The following is a 15,452-nucleotide window of genomic DNA, read 5'->3' as shown; positions in this document are numbered from 1 at the left end:
GAAGTCAGAATGTTTGGACCTACATGTATACAGACAGTGATTCAGAAAGTCCATTACCAGAGTACATGTTTTAATTAAATAGCTGGGAATATAAGTGGGTGCTCTGATATACATGTATGTGTATGGCTATGCTTCTGGTGGACAGATATTCTGGACTTCGTTTAGTCAAATATATAGGATTTGAATACGAGCTGCACATAGGTTTGAGCTAAGAGGTTACATGTTAGGTTACATCTAGTTTTTGGTGCAGTGTTAACCATAAGAATTCAGTTAGTTCACCACCCCCCCCCTTCGAAAATGTGTTTAAATAAACATCTCCAGTTAGTCTACAACACAAAATCAAAATCCTTTATCTGAAATAAACCTTTGGTTTAATTCATCATATTTTCAACTCGAGCTATATGAATTCCGTATTATACACCTCACATGAAAACCCCTCTTTGTAATAATTTCCTTTGCCTGCTAAGACTATTGTATATATGTAAATATAATTCATTACACACATTGAACAAATATTTACTGTTCCTAGAATATCATAACTCCTTAAACTCCTGTCCACTGCTACATGTGTCTATTAATTCATCATTAAGAATGGATATCGAGAACAAACACACATACATACCTGTAAAGTTGACGCCTTTGCATTCAGTGTAGAATAGAACTCCTCCTGGAAATCCTTTCCATGTAATTTCAGTAGAGTCAGGTTTGGCATGGAACACAGAGCATCTACAATGTGGTGTGTAGAGGCTGATGTCGGAAAATTTACCTCCGAAAGCCAGAGAGTTTTGACCTACATGTATACAAACAGTGATTCATACAAGAGCATTACCAGCCAGAGAGAACATGTTTTAATTGAATGACTGCAAATATAACTGGGTGCTCCGATATACATGTATATCTATGGCTATGCTCAGGTGACAAAGGATCTGGGCTTCATTAAGTCAAATATATAGGATTTGGATACGAGCTGCACATAGGTTTGAGCTAAGAGTTCAAGTTCAAGTTCGTTTATTCATTTCACTTTCATACGAAATACAGCAATTGCAAATAAACAAACAAGTATATATATACATACAATGAATGTTCAGTTAATACAATAGTTTTAAATGTATGGCTATGCTTCTGGTGACATATATTTTGGCCTTCATTTAGTCAAACATATAGGATTTGGATACGAACTGCACATAGGTTTCAGCTAAGAGTGTTAGGGTTACATTTAGTTTTTGGTGCAGTGTTAACCATAGGAATTCAGTTAGTGCACTCCCTCCCGAAAAAACGTGTTTAATTTAACATCTCCCGTTAGTCTACAACAAAAATCAAAATCCCTTATCTGAAATAAACCTTTGGTTTAATTCATCATATTTTCAACTCAAGCTATATGAATTCTGTAATATACACTGCACATGAAAAACCCTCTTCATAATGATTTCCTTTGTCTGCTAAGACCATTGTAAATATTTAAATATAATTCATTACACACATTGAACATATATTGACTGTTGCTATAATATCATAACTCCTTAAACTCATCTCCACTGCTACATGTGTCCATTAATTCATCATGGAATGGGTATCGAGAACAAACACACATACATACCTGTAATGTTGAAGCCTTTGCACTCAGTGTAGAATAGAACTCCTCCTGGAAATTCTTTCCATGTACTTTCAGTAGATTCAGGTTTGGCATGGAACACAGAGCATCTACAACGTGGTGTGTAGAGGCTGATGTCGGAAAACTGACCTCCGAAAGATGGAGAGTTTGGACCTACATGTATACAAACAGTGATTCATACAAGAGCATTATTAGCCAGAGAGAACATGTTTTAATTGAATGATTGCAAATATGAATGGGTGCTCTGATATACATGTATATCTATGGCTATGCTCAGGGGACAAATGATCTTGGCTTCATTTAGTCAAATATATAGGATTTGGATACGAGCTGCACATACGTTTGAGCTAAGAGTGTTAGGGTCACATCTAGCTTTGGTGCAGTTTTAACCACTACAAATTCCGTTAGTGCAACCCCCTTCTGAAAACGTGTTTGATTAAACATCTCCAGTTAGTTTACAACATAAATTTAAATCCTTTATCTGAAAAAAGCCTTAGGTTTAATTCTTTTTTAGAGAACATATTTTCAACTCGAGCATTATGAATTCTGTAATATACACTTCACATGAAAAACCCTCTTTATAGTAATTTCCTTTGTCTGCTTAGACTATTGTATATATTTAAATATAATTCATTACACACATTTATTGACTGTTGCTAGAATATCATAACTCCTTAAACTCATCTCCACTGCTAGATGTGTCCATCAATTCATCATGGAATGGATATCGAGAACAAACACACATACATACCTGCAAGGTTGACGCCTTTGCATTCAGTGAAGAATAGAACTCCTCCTTGAAATCCTTTCCCTGTAGTGTCATTTCAATCAGGTTGGGCATGGAACACAGAGCATCTACGAAGTGATGTGTAGAGGTTGATGTCGGAAAAATTACATCCGAAAGCCAGATAGTTTTGACCTACATGTATACAAACAGTGATTCATACAAGATCATTACCAAAGAGAACGTGTTTTGATTGAATGACTGCAAATATAACTGGGTGCTCTGATATACATGTATATATATGGCTATGCTCAGGTGACAAATGATCTGGGCTTTATTTACCGGTAGTCAAATATATAGGATTCGGATAAGACCTACAAATAGGTTTTAGCTTAGATTTAGGGATAGGTTTACTTTTTGGTGCTGGATTAAAGTTAAGAATTTGGTTAGTGCAAAAAAGTAGGCACAAAAAAATGTTGAAAGGCCATGTATCGAACAACAGGGGGACCGACACTTACAGCTGTAGGACATTTCATGACTACATACTACATAGTGTTGCATTCAAGGAATATATCCTACCAGGTACCCACTTACTACACCCCTAGGTCGAATGTGGCAAATTAAGATTGATGTCTTGCCCAACAACATTGATGCTATGTACAGGAGGGATTTAAACCTCATACCTCATCGTTCACCTTCCAGAGACTTATCCACTGAACCACAAACACCTCTATATGAACCATGGTTGATGCCCATCATTTTAGGATATTATATTATTGATATGATTGATTTCAATAAAGGGAAGTGTATTTGTGTATAGATAATTAAAAACACAAAGAAGGAACTGTCGCTTTGTCAATTATTTGGACACATTTTTGATATTGCCTTAATGCTATGTAATACATTCATGATTAAAAGTATGCATTATACATGAATGTATACGTAGAGTGTGTGCATGTAGCTGTGCTTAAAAAAAGTACACTGTAATCAAGATCTCCATCCTTGTTCAGTAAGTATTGACTCTGAAGTATACCTTGATACTGCTTTTGAACTTAAAAATATACAAAATTACAAGGATATTATTTGTAGACAAATAAATACACTGTAATCGAGATCTCCATCCTTGTTCAGTAAGTATTGACTCTAAAGCAAACTTTGATACTGCTTTCAGACCCACGATGACCCAATTACAACCTTATGAATTGCTTTGAACTTAAAAATATACAAAATTACAAGCAAATTATTTGTAGACACTACTGTTTAGAGCACTTCAGTTATCTGTTAATACTGAATTCTATTACTGCATGAGTAGCAACACAACACTCTACTTCCCCCAAACATTCTTACTTAAACACATCCTGTTAGTCTCTATCAAAAATCAAAATCCCATTTCTGAGGCAAACATTTAAACATGTCTTTGTGTGCAGAACATCATATTTTCAATTCAAGCTCTATTAATTCTGTATTATGAATGGCGTATGAAAGACCATTTTTATAATAATTTCTTTTGACTACTAAGAAGACTATCATGAATTTTCATATAAATCCTTACAAGCATTGACAAATTATTGACTGTTGCTAAAATATCGTAACTCCTTAAACTCATCTCCACTGCTACATGTAAACATGAATACATCATAGCATGGATATTGAGGACAAACACACCTACATACCTGTAAGGTTGACGCCTTTGCATTCAGTGTAGAATAGAACTCCTCCAGGAAATCCTTTCCCTGTAGTCCCAGGTCCGTCAGGTTTTGCATGGAACACAAAGCATCTACTAGATGATGCAAAGAGGCTGATGTTGGACACCTAATGTCTACAAGCAAGAAATGTCCGACCTACATGTATATAAACAGTGAGTCATACACGTGCATTACAAGAGTACATGTTTTTAATTGAGTGACTGCAAATATAACTGGGTGCTCCGATATACATGTTTATCTATGGCTATGCTCAGGTGACAAATGATCTGGGCTTTATTTAGTCAAATATATAGGATTCGGAAAAGACCTGCAAAAAGTTTTTAGCTTAGATTTAGGGATAGGTTTACTTTTTGTTGCAGAATTAAAGTTAAGAATTTGGTTAGTGCAAAATAGTAAGCACAAACAAATGTTGAAGGGCCATGTAACGATTAACAGGGGGACCGACACTTACAGCCGTAGAACATTTCATGACTTTATACTACATAGTGTTGCATTCAAGGAATATATCCTACCAGGTACCCACTTACTACACCCCTAGGTCAAATGTGGCAAATGTAGATTGATGTCTTGCCAAACAACATTGGTGCTACGTACAGCAGGTATTTGAACCCCATACCTCAGGGTTCACCGTCCAGAGACTTACCCACTGAACCACAAACACCTCTATATGAACCATGGTTGATGCCCATAATTTTAGGATGTATATTATTAATATGATTGATTTAAATAAATAGAAGTGTATTTGTGTTTAGAGAATTAAAAACAGAAAGAAGGAATATCGCGTTGTCGATTATTTTGACACATTTTTGACATCGCCTAAATGCTATATAATACATTGATGATTACAAGTATGCATTATACATGAATTTATTCGTAGAGTGTGCGCATGTAGCTCGGATTAAAATAAGTACACTGTAATCAAGATCTCCATCCTTGTTCAGTAAGTATTGACACTGAAGTATACTTTGATACTGCTTTCAGACCAGTGATGACCCAATTACAACCTTATGAATTGTTTTGAACTTACAAATATACAAAACTACAAGCATATTATTTGTAGACAATTAAGTACACTGTAATCAAGATCTCTATCTTTGTTCAGTAAGTATTGATTCTGAAGTAAACTTTGATACTGCTTTCAGACCTACGATGACCCAATTACAACCTTATGAATTGCTCTGAACTAAAAATATACAAAATTACCAGCATGTTATTTGTAGACACTAATGTTTAGAGCACTTCAGTTATCTGTTAATACTGAATTATATAACTGCATGAGTAGCAACACAACACTCTACATCCCCCAAACATCTTTACTTAAACACATTCTGTTAGTCTCTATCAAAAATCTAAATCCCATTTCTGAGGCAACCATTTAAACATGTCTTTGTGTGCAGAACATCATATTGTCAATTCAAGCTCTATTAATTTTGTCTTATAAATTGCATATGAAAGACCATTTTTATAATAATTTCTTTTGACTACTAAGACTATCATGAATTTTCATATAAATCTTTACACACATTGAAATATTGACTGTTTGCTAAAATATCATAACTCCTTAAACTCATCTCCACTGCTACATGTGTACATGAATGCATCATAGCATAGATATTGAGTACAAACACACATACATACCTGAAAGGTTGACGCCTTTGCATTCAGTGTAGAATAGAACTCCTCCCCGAAATCCTTTCCCTGTAGTCCCAGGTGAGTCAGGTTTGGCATGGAACACAAAGCATTAACTAGATGCTGTAAAGAGGCTGATGTTGGACACCTAATGTCTACAAGCAAGACATATCCGACCTACATGTATATAAACAGTGAATCATACAAGTGCATTACAAGAGTACATCTTTTTAATTGAGTGACTGCTAATATAACTGGGTGCTCCGATATACATGTTTATCTATGGCTATATATGCTCAGGTGACAAATGATCTGGGCTTTATTTAGTCAAATATATAGGATTCGGAAAAGACCTGCAAAAAGTTTTTAGCTTAGATTTAGGGATAGGTTTACTTTTTGTTGCAGGATTAAAGTTAAGAATTTGGTTAGTTCAAAATAATAAGCACACAAAAAATGTTGAAGGGCCATGTAACGAACAACAGGGGGACCGACATTTACAGCCGTAGAACATTTCATGACTACATACTACATAGTGTTGCATTCAAGGAATATATCCTACCAGGTACCCACTTACTACACCCCTAGGTCAAATGTGGCAAATGTAGATTGATGTCTTGCCAAACAACATTGGTGCTACGTACAGCAGGAATTTGAACCCCATACCTCATGGTTCACCGTCCAGAGACTTATCCACTGAACCACAAACACTTCTATATGAACCATGGTTGATGCCCATAATTTTAGGATGTATATTATTAATATGATTGATTTAAATAAATAGAAGTGTATTTGTGTTTAGAGAATTAAAAACAGAAAAAAGGAACTATTGCATTTCGATTATTTTGACACATTTTTGACATCGCCTAAATGCTATATAATACATTCATGATTACAAGTATGCATTATACATGAATTTATACGTAGAGTGTGCGCATGTAGCCCGGATTAAAATAAGTACACTGTAATCAAGATCTCCATCCTTGTTCAGTGAGTATTGACACTGAAGTATACTTTGATACTGCTTTCAGACCAGTGATGACCCAATTACAACCTTATGAATTGTTTTGAACTTACAAATATACAAAATTACAAGCATATTATTTGTAGACAAATAAGTACACTGTAATCAAGATCTCCATCCTTGTTCAGTAAGTATTGACTCTAAAGCAAACTTTGATACTGCTTTCAGACCCACGATGACCCAATTACAACCTTATGAATTGCTCTGAACCAAAAATATACAAAATTACCAGCATGTTATTTGTAGACACTAATGTTTAGAGCACTTCAGTTATCTGTTAATACTGAATTCTATGAGTAGCAACACAACACTCTACATCCCCCAAACATTCTTACTTAAACACATTCTGTTAGTCTCTATCAAAAATCTAAATCCCATTTCTGAAGCAAACATTTAAACATGTCTTTGTGTGCAGAACATCATATTTTCAATTCAAGCTCTATTAATTCTGTCTTATAAATTGCATATGAAAGACCATTTTTATAATAATTTCTTTTGACTACTAAGAATATCATGAATTTTCATATAAATCTTTACACACATTGAAAAATTATCGACTGTTGCTAAAATATCATAACTCCTTACAATCATCTCCACTGCTACATGTGTACGTGAATTCATCATGGCATGGATATTGAGTTCAAAAACACATACATACCTGAAAGGTTGACGCCTTTGCATTCAGTGTAGAATAGAACTCCTCCTGGAAATCCTTTCCCTCTAGTATCAGAGCAGTCAGGTTTGGCATGGAACACAAAGCATCTACTAGGTGGTGAGACGAGGCTGATGTTGGACACCTAACATTTGCAAGCGCGGCGGTTTTGACCTACATGTATATAAACAGTGCGTCATACAAGTACATTACAAGAGTACATGTTTTAATTGAGTGACTGCAAATAAAACTGAGCGCTCAGATATACATGTTTATGTATGGCTATGCTCAGGTGACAAAACTGGGCATCATTTAATCAAATATATAGGATTTGGATAAGGCCTGCAAACAGGTTTTAGCTTAATTTTAGTGATATTTATACTTTTTGGTGCAAGATAAAAGTTAAGAATTTGGTTAGTGCAGAGTAGTAAGTACAGAATTGTTTTGACGTAGGACATTTGATGACTACATACTACATAGTGTTGCATTCAAGGAATATAATCCTACCAGGTAACCACTTACTACACCTAGGTCGAATGTGGCAAATGTAGATTGATGTCTTGCCAAACAACATTGGTGCTACATACAGCAGGGATTTGAACCCCATACCTCGTGGTTAACCGTCCAGAGACTTATCAACTGAACCACAAAGGCCTCTATATGAACCATGGTTGATGCCCATAATTTTAGGATGTATATTATTTATATGACTGATTTTAATAAATAGAGCTGTATGAGTGTTTGGAGAATTAAAAAAACAAAGAAGGAAATGTCGCTTCGTCGATTATTGGGACACAATTTTTTACATTGCCTAGATGCAATATAATACATTCATGACTAAAAGTATGCATTATACATGAATGTATATGTAGAGTGTGTGCATGTAGCTGTGCTTAAAAAAAAAGAGTACACTGTGATCAAGATCTCAACTCTTGGTCAGTGAGTATTGATTCTGAAGTATACTTTGAAACTGCTTTGAGACCCATGATGACCCAATTCCTACCTTATGAATTTCTCTGAACTTAAAAATATACAAAATTACAAGCAAATTATTTGTAGACACTAGTCTTTCAAGCACTTCAGTTAATTGTAAATACTGAATTCTATCACTACATGAGTAGCAGCTCAATACTCTACTTCCCCAAAACATTCTTACTTAAACACATCCTGTTAGTCTCCATCAAAAACCAAAATACCATTTCTGAGACAAACCTGAATTATTTTTTGCACGTCATTTTTTCAACTCAAGCTATATGAATTCTATATCATACACTGCACATGAAAGACCCTTTAAATGGAAATTTCCTTTGCCTGCTAAGACTATTATATATTTCCATATAAAACAATGCACACATTGAAGAAAAAATATTGACTGTTGCTAGAATATCATAACCCCTTTAACTCATCTCTACTGCTAGATGTGTCCATTATTGCATCATGGAATGGATATCGAGTACAAACACATATACATACCTTTAAAGTTGACGCTCTTGTATTCAGTGTAGAATAGAACTCCTCCTGGAAATCCTTTCCCTGTAGTACCAGTCTAGTCAGGTTTGGCATGAAACACAAAGCATCCAATAAATGATGCAAAGAGGCTGATGTTGGACTCCTAATACCCAAGAGCATGACAGTTTCGACCTACATGTATATAAACAGTGATTCATACGAGAACATTACCAGAGAACATGTTTCAATTGAAAGACTGCAAATATAGCTGGGTGCTCCTATATGCATGTGTGTTGGCAATACTCAGGTGACAAATTCTATGGGCTTTATTTAGTCAAATATATAGGATTTGGATAAGGGTTGTAAATAGGTTTGAGCTTAGGTATAGTGATAGATATACTTTTTGGTGCCGGATATAAGTTACGAATTTGATTAGTGCATAAATACAAGCACAGAAAAATGTTGCGAGGATGAATTCATCTCTGCCCTGGAGAGGTGCGTGGAGAAGATTCTAGCCAAGCGGCTACAGGCCAATGAAGACCGGCTTGATAGGCAGGAAGGTGAGCTCATGGAGTTGCGGAATCAGCTAGATAAGAAAGAGGCTGAAGTTCAGTCCCTTTCACTCTCGATGAATAAGCTGTCAGAGGAAGGGGATATGTTCAACATGCGGGCTAATGATCTTGAGCAGTACAGTAGGAGGCATTCTGTCTGCATATTTGGCGTTCCTGAGTCGAAGGGCGAGGTCACTGACCAACTTGTGATCAAGGCCGTGTCTAATCACCTTCCATGCGAAATTTCGCCTTCTGATATTGATCGGTCACAGCCTCGTCCTGATGCTAAGAAGCCCCGACCCATCCTCGTGAAATTCACTCAGTACAAGAAAAAGGCAGCCATGATGAACGATAGGAAACGTCTGAAGGGGTCTGGAATCTCGATCCAAGAGGACCTGACTCAGACGAATCACCAGATCCTGATGAAGCTTGTCAACCACCCCAAAGTTGAGGCTGCTTGGACCATCGACGGGAGGATCATGGCCGCCTTAAAAACCAGTGAGGGAATTTCTATGAAAAAGGCCTTCTCTTCCCTTCGACAAGTTTCAACCTTGTAATGAGTTGAAATGTTCTTAAATACCTGGTAACTCTCTATCAACCCCAGAGGTTTTGCACCGACTCTTTTTCTGAACATCTTTCTTGCTTGTAAGGTTTTCCTTCTTACATATTACACATGTATATATATCCATTGATCTTTTACTTTGTATTTAGTGTTGTGTGTGTGTTGATATGGGTGTTTATGTGTGTATGTGTGAAGGCTCCTCCTATACCATTTGATCTGTTCATTTGTTTGTTGTTTACTCACTGTCATGTCCTCCTCATGAACTTGAGATCTATTACCTTGTTATACTTGGTGGTTTCCCATCAAAGCCCAAATTTGTATGATTACAACGTTCAGGATTACCTTGATCATGTAGTCAGTGACTGCAAGTATATGGACGGTAGTGATTTTCAATGTAATAACTTAAGTAAAATATCCATTATGCATATGAATGCGAGAAGTCTTTTTAAGAATTATGAAGATTTTTTAGTTTTCTTGTCATGTTTAAAACGTATTTTTTCTGTGATTGGAATTTCAGAAACCTGGTTCAAGCAAACAACAAAAACGTGTATGTTTGACATTCCTGGATATTCTCTTTTACAATTTTGTAGATCTAATAAACGATGTGGTAGGGTATTATTGTACGTAAGGGATGGTATTGATTATAAGTTGCGTACTGATTTATCGGGTGAGCATGCTGGTTTTCAGTCTATTTTTGTAGAAATAGCCATTGATAATGTGAAATCCATTGTTGGTTGTGTATATAGAGCACCTGATAATGATATTGCTTCTTTCATTCATTCTTTTGATTATCATATGCAGGTTATTGGCCGGGAAAAGAAAGATGTCTATCTTTTGGGTGATTTTAATATTAATTTATCAAATTGTGATTCTGATGGCAGAGTAAAAGACTTTGTTAATTTCTTAACATCTTTTGGTTTATTTGCTTTGATTACTAAACCGACTCGTATTACTTCTACTACTTCAACATTGATAGATAATATTTTTACAAATTGTATTCAAGATGATTTTGATTGTGGAATTCTTTGTTCGGATTTGTCTGATCATATGCCCATTTTTAGTATTAATAAAGGGGAGTCTCTTTCAAATGAGAAGATAAATGATACAGTTTTTAGACGTGTGATTACAAATGAAAGAGTTCAGAGATTTAAGCAAGATCTTCTGACTGTTGATTGGTCTCTTCTTTATAGTCTGAATGATGTAGATGATAGTTATAATTATTTTTTAAGAATTTTTTGTAACTTGTATGAATTTCATTTTCCTCTTGTCCGGTCGAGTAGGAAAAAGAAATGTAAAAAACCTTGGATCACCCAAGGTCTTCTGAAATATATAAATCATAAAAATAAGCTTTATTGTAAATACACTAGGCATTAAAAATGAGGCGAATAGAAAGAAATATATAGACTATAAAAACGCCTTGACTAATTTAGTCCGTAATAATAAGAAAAGTTATTATGATGATGTCTTTAAAAGTACACAGAGGGTTATTCGGAAGACTTGGCTTCATATAAATGATTTACTTGGGAGGGGAAAAAAGGATCCAATACCAGATTAAATGTACCACGGGGAAATTCATTTAAAATCAAATTTAGATAAAGCTGAATATTTTAATAAGTATTTTATTAATTTGCCTGCAAGGATAAGTAGAGAAATTCCACCTGTGCAGACATTATTTGAAGATTATTTGTTGCCTTGGAAACTACAATTTGAGGTCGTTAATGGTGCCAAGTCTCAATCTAGCAATGCGAAGTATGGTGTACCTCAGGGATCTGTTCTTGGCCCATTGCTGTTTTTGATTTACATTAATGATATTATTAATTCGTCTCAATTATTTACATATTCTCATTTTGCTGACGATACATGTTATATTCTCACAAGAATGTACACTCTCTTATGCAGTCAGCTAATACTGAAATTTGTAGACTCTTTACGTGGTTTTGTTGTAACAAACTGTTATTGAATACTGGTAAAACTCAATGTGTAATATTTAGGTCTAGAGGGAGAAAAATCCCTGAAAATGTTCATCCCTTAGTTTTTGGTGGTCAACAGATCAATCGCAGTCAACATGTGCTATTTCTTGGTGTTACGGTTGATGAATATTTATCATGGAAAGAACATCTTGATAATTTATGTACTAAAGGGTCTCGCAGTGCTGGAGTAATATCCAAACTTCGTTATTTCCTCCCCCAGTACACCTTAATTACTTTATATAATGCTATTGTTATGCCTCATTTGATGTATTGTAATATTGCTTGGGGTCACACATTTAGGTATGTACATAAGTTGCAAGTACTTCAAAAAAATTTGTTAGGTATATAACAAATTCAGAATATAGTTCACCTAGTACTCCCTTGTTTTTGCAACTACATATTTTGCCTTTTGATGAATTGGTATCTCTTAATTGCTTAATATATATGTTTAAAAGTCAATCACTCCAGTATACATTTTTGAATAATGTGTTTGTGGAAAACTCTTCCATCCATCATTATCATACTCGTCAGAGTAACCTTGTCCATCAGTCGTACGCCAGGACCCATACTGCCTTAAAATCATTTAGAACTGTCTGTGTTAAAAAGTGGAATAAGTTACCCCATAATATAATTAGTAGAACTACATTGTCTCGGATTGAAATATCTTGTACAAAACACCTTTTCGACAGATTGCTATCAGATACATGAGTGTATAAAACAAGATGAGGTAGCCATGTATGAAGTGTACGTTATGTGTGTGTGCGTGTGTGTGTGTGTGTTTGTGTATGTGTTGTAATTGGGGGGTGGGGGGTATACTCATCTGCATAATTTGTTATGTTGTTACATTGTTACATACACACATACTCCTTGCCATTATATGCCATTATATACCTACTGTATAGTCTAGTGTGTAAAGGGGCCCCGTTCACAAGCTGTGCTTCACTGGGGTCCCAAATCTATCATTCTTGTGTTCCTTGCTGTTATATCTTGTACCATTTTTTATGTTTGATTTGGTTTGAATAAACTTGAACTTGAACTTGTGTCGAACAGCAGGGGGACCGACACTAACAGCCTTAGGACATTTGATGACTACATACTATATATTGTTGCATTCAAGGAATATATCCTACCAGGTACCCACTTACTACACCTAGTTCGAATGTGGCAAATGTAGATTGATGTCTTGCCAAACAATATTAGTGCTACGAATGGCAGGGATTTGAAACCCCATACCTCGTGGTTCACCGTCCAGAGACTTATCCACTGAACCACAAACACCTCTACATGAACCGTGGTTGATGCCGATCATTATAGAATGTATATTATTGATATGACTGATTAGTGTATTTGTGTTTGAAGAATTAAAAACACAAAGGAACTATCGCTTTGATAATTTGGACACATTTTTGACATTGCCTAAATGCTATATAATACATTCATGAATAAAAGTATGTATTATATAAAGTAATTGTATAATATGTAGAGTGTGTACATGTAGCTCTGCTTAAACTAAATATACTGTAATCAAGATCTCTATCCTTGTTCAGTAAGTATTGACTCTGAAGTATACTTTAATACTATTTTCAAACACATGATGTCCTAATTCCAACCTCATGTATTATTATAAACTTAAAAATACAAAATTACAAGCAATTTTTTTTGTAGACACTAGAATTTCAGTTATCTGTTAATACTGAATTCTATTATTGCATGAGTGGCAACACAATACTCTTCTTCCCCAAAACATTCTTACTTAAACACATCCCGTTAGTCTCCATCAAAGACCTAAATCCCATATCTGAAGCAAACATCTCAAAAAGTTGTGTGCAGAACATCATATTTCAATTAAACCTATATGAATTCTGTATTATAAACTTCATATGAAAGACCATTTTTATAATAATTTCTTGTGCCTACTAATTAGACTATCATGGATTTTCATATAAATCCTTACACAAATTGAATAAATATTGACTGTTGCTAAAGTATCATAACTCCTTAAACTCATCTTCACTGCTATATGTGTACATGAATGCATCAAAGCATGGATATTGAGTACAAACACACTAACATACCTGTAAGGTTGACGCCTTTGCATTCAGTGTAGAATAGAACTCCTCCCGGAAATCCTTTCCATGTAGTTCCAGGCCAGTCAGGTTTGGCATGGAACACAAAGCATATACTAGGTAATGTGAAGAAGCTGATGTTGGACATCTAATGTCTACAAGCAGGACACGTCCGACCTACATGTATATAAACTATGAGTCATACAAGTACATTACAAGAGTACATGTTTTAATTGAGTGACTGCAAATATAACTGGGTGCTCCGATATACATGTTTATGTATGGCTATGCTCAGATGACGAAACTGGGCTTCATTTAGTCAAATATATAGGATTTGGATAAAGCCTGCAAATAGGTTTGAGATTAGGTTTAGTGATAGGTATACTTTTTGGAGCAGGATAAAAGTTCAGAATTTGGTTAGTGCAGGATAATAAGCAAAGAAAATTGTTCATGGAACATGTGTCGAACAAAACGAGGACTGAAAATCACAGCAAAAGTGCATGTAATTATCCTATCAGGTACCCAATTACTACAGCTAGGTCGAGTGTGGCAAATGTAGAATACCGGTAATGACTTGGCAAAGAACATTAATGCTATGTATGGCGGGGATTTGAACCCATACCTCGTGGTTCACTGTCCAGAGACTTATCCACTGGACCACAGACACTTCATGACCATGGTTGATGCCCATTATTTTAGAATGTATATTGTTCATATGATTGAGTTAAATAAATAAAGCTGCATTTGTGTTCGTAGAATTAATAAAACAAAGAAGGAACAATTGCTTTGTTGATTATTTAGACACATTTTTGACATTGCCTAAATGCTATTATATAACACATTCATGATTAAAGGTATGCATTATAGATGAATGTATACATAGAGTGTGTACATATAGCTGTACTTATAAGGAAACTGTGATCTAGATATCTATCCTCCTATAGTGAGTATTGACTCTGAAGTATACTTTGATATTGCTTCCAGACCAATGATGACATAATGCTTACCTTATGAATTGCTCTGAACTTAAAAATATGAAAATTACAAACATATCATTTCAGTACTTCAGTAATCTGTTTATACTGAATTGTATTAATGCATGAGTAGCAACACAACACTCCCCTCCCCAAAAAATTCTTACTTAAACACATCCAGTTAGTCTCCTTCAAAAACAAAAAAACAAAACAATTATGAGGTAAACCTTTAAAAGTGAAGGTTTTTTTGCAGAACATCATAATTTCAACTCATATGAATTATGTATCATACACTGCACACACAAGAACCTGTATATAATAATTTCCTTTGTACGCTAAGACTATTATATATTTTCATAAAAAAAACATTACACACATTGAACAAATATTGAGTGTTGCTAAATTATCATAACTCCTTAAACTCATCTCCACTGCTACATGTGTACATGAATTCATTTAATCATGGCATGGATATAGAGTACAAACACACATACAGACCTGTAAGGTTGACGCCTTTGCATTCAGTGTAGAATAGA

At 35.0% G+C, this 15,452-nt stretch overlaps 1 long non-coding RNA gene across 1 annotated transcript; it reads left to right on the top strand.

Annotated features, from left to right (window-relative positions):
- The first annotated feature begins 2,440 nt into the window (after nucleotides 1-2,440).
- LOC115921047 lies at nucleotides 2,441-15,452 on the top strand. The gene is made up of 3 exons (XR_004062716.1): nucleotides 2,441-2,523; nucleotides 11,939-11,944; nucleotides 15,413-15,452. It is a non-coding gene; the product is annotated as an uncharacterized LOC115921047 (long non-coding RNA).

The sequence above is a fragment of the Strongylocentrotus purpuratus genome, unplaced genomic scaffold, assembly GCF_000002235.5.
Source record: "Strongylocentrotus purpuratus isolate Spur 01 unplaced genomic scaffold, Spur_5.0 spur5_scaffold_1, whole genome shotgun sequence".
NCBI lineage: Eukaryota > Metazoa > Echinodermata > Echinoidea > Camarodonta > Strongylocentrotidae > Strongylocentrotus > Strongylocentrotus purpuratus.
This window is presented reverse-complemented; position numbering and strand designations above follow the sequence as displayed.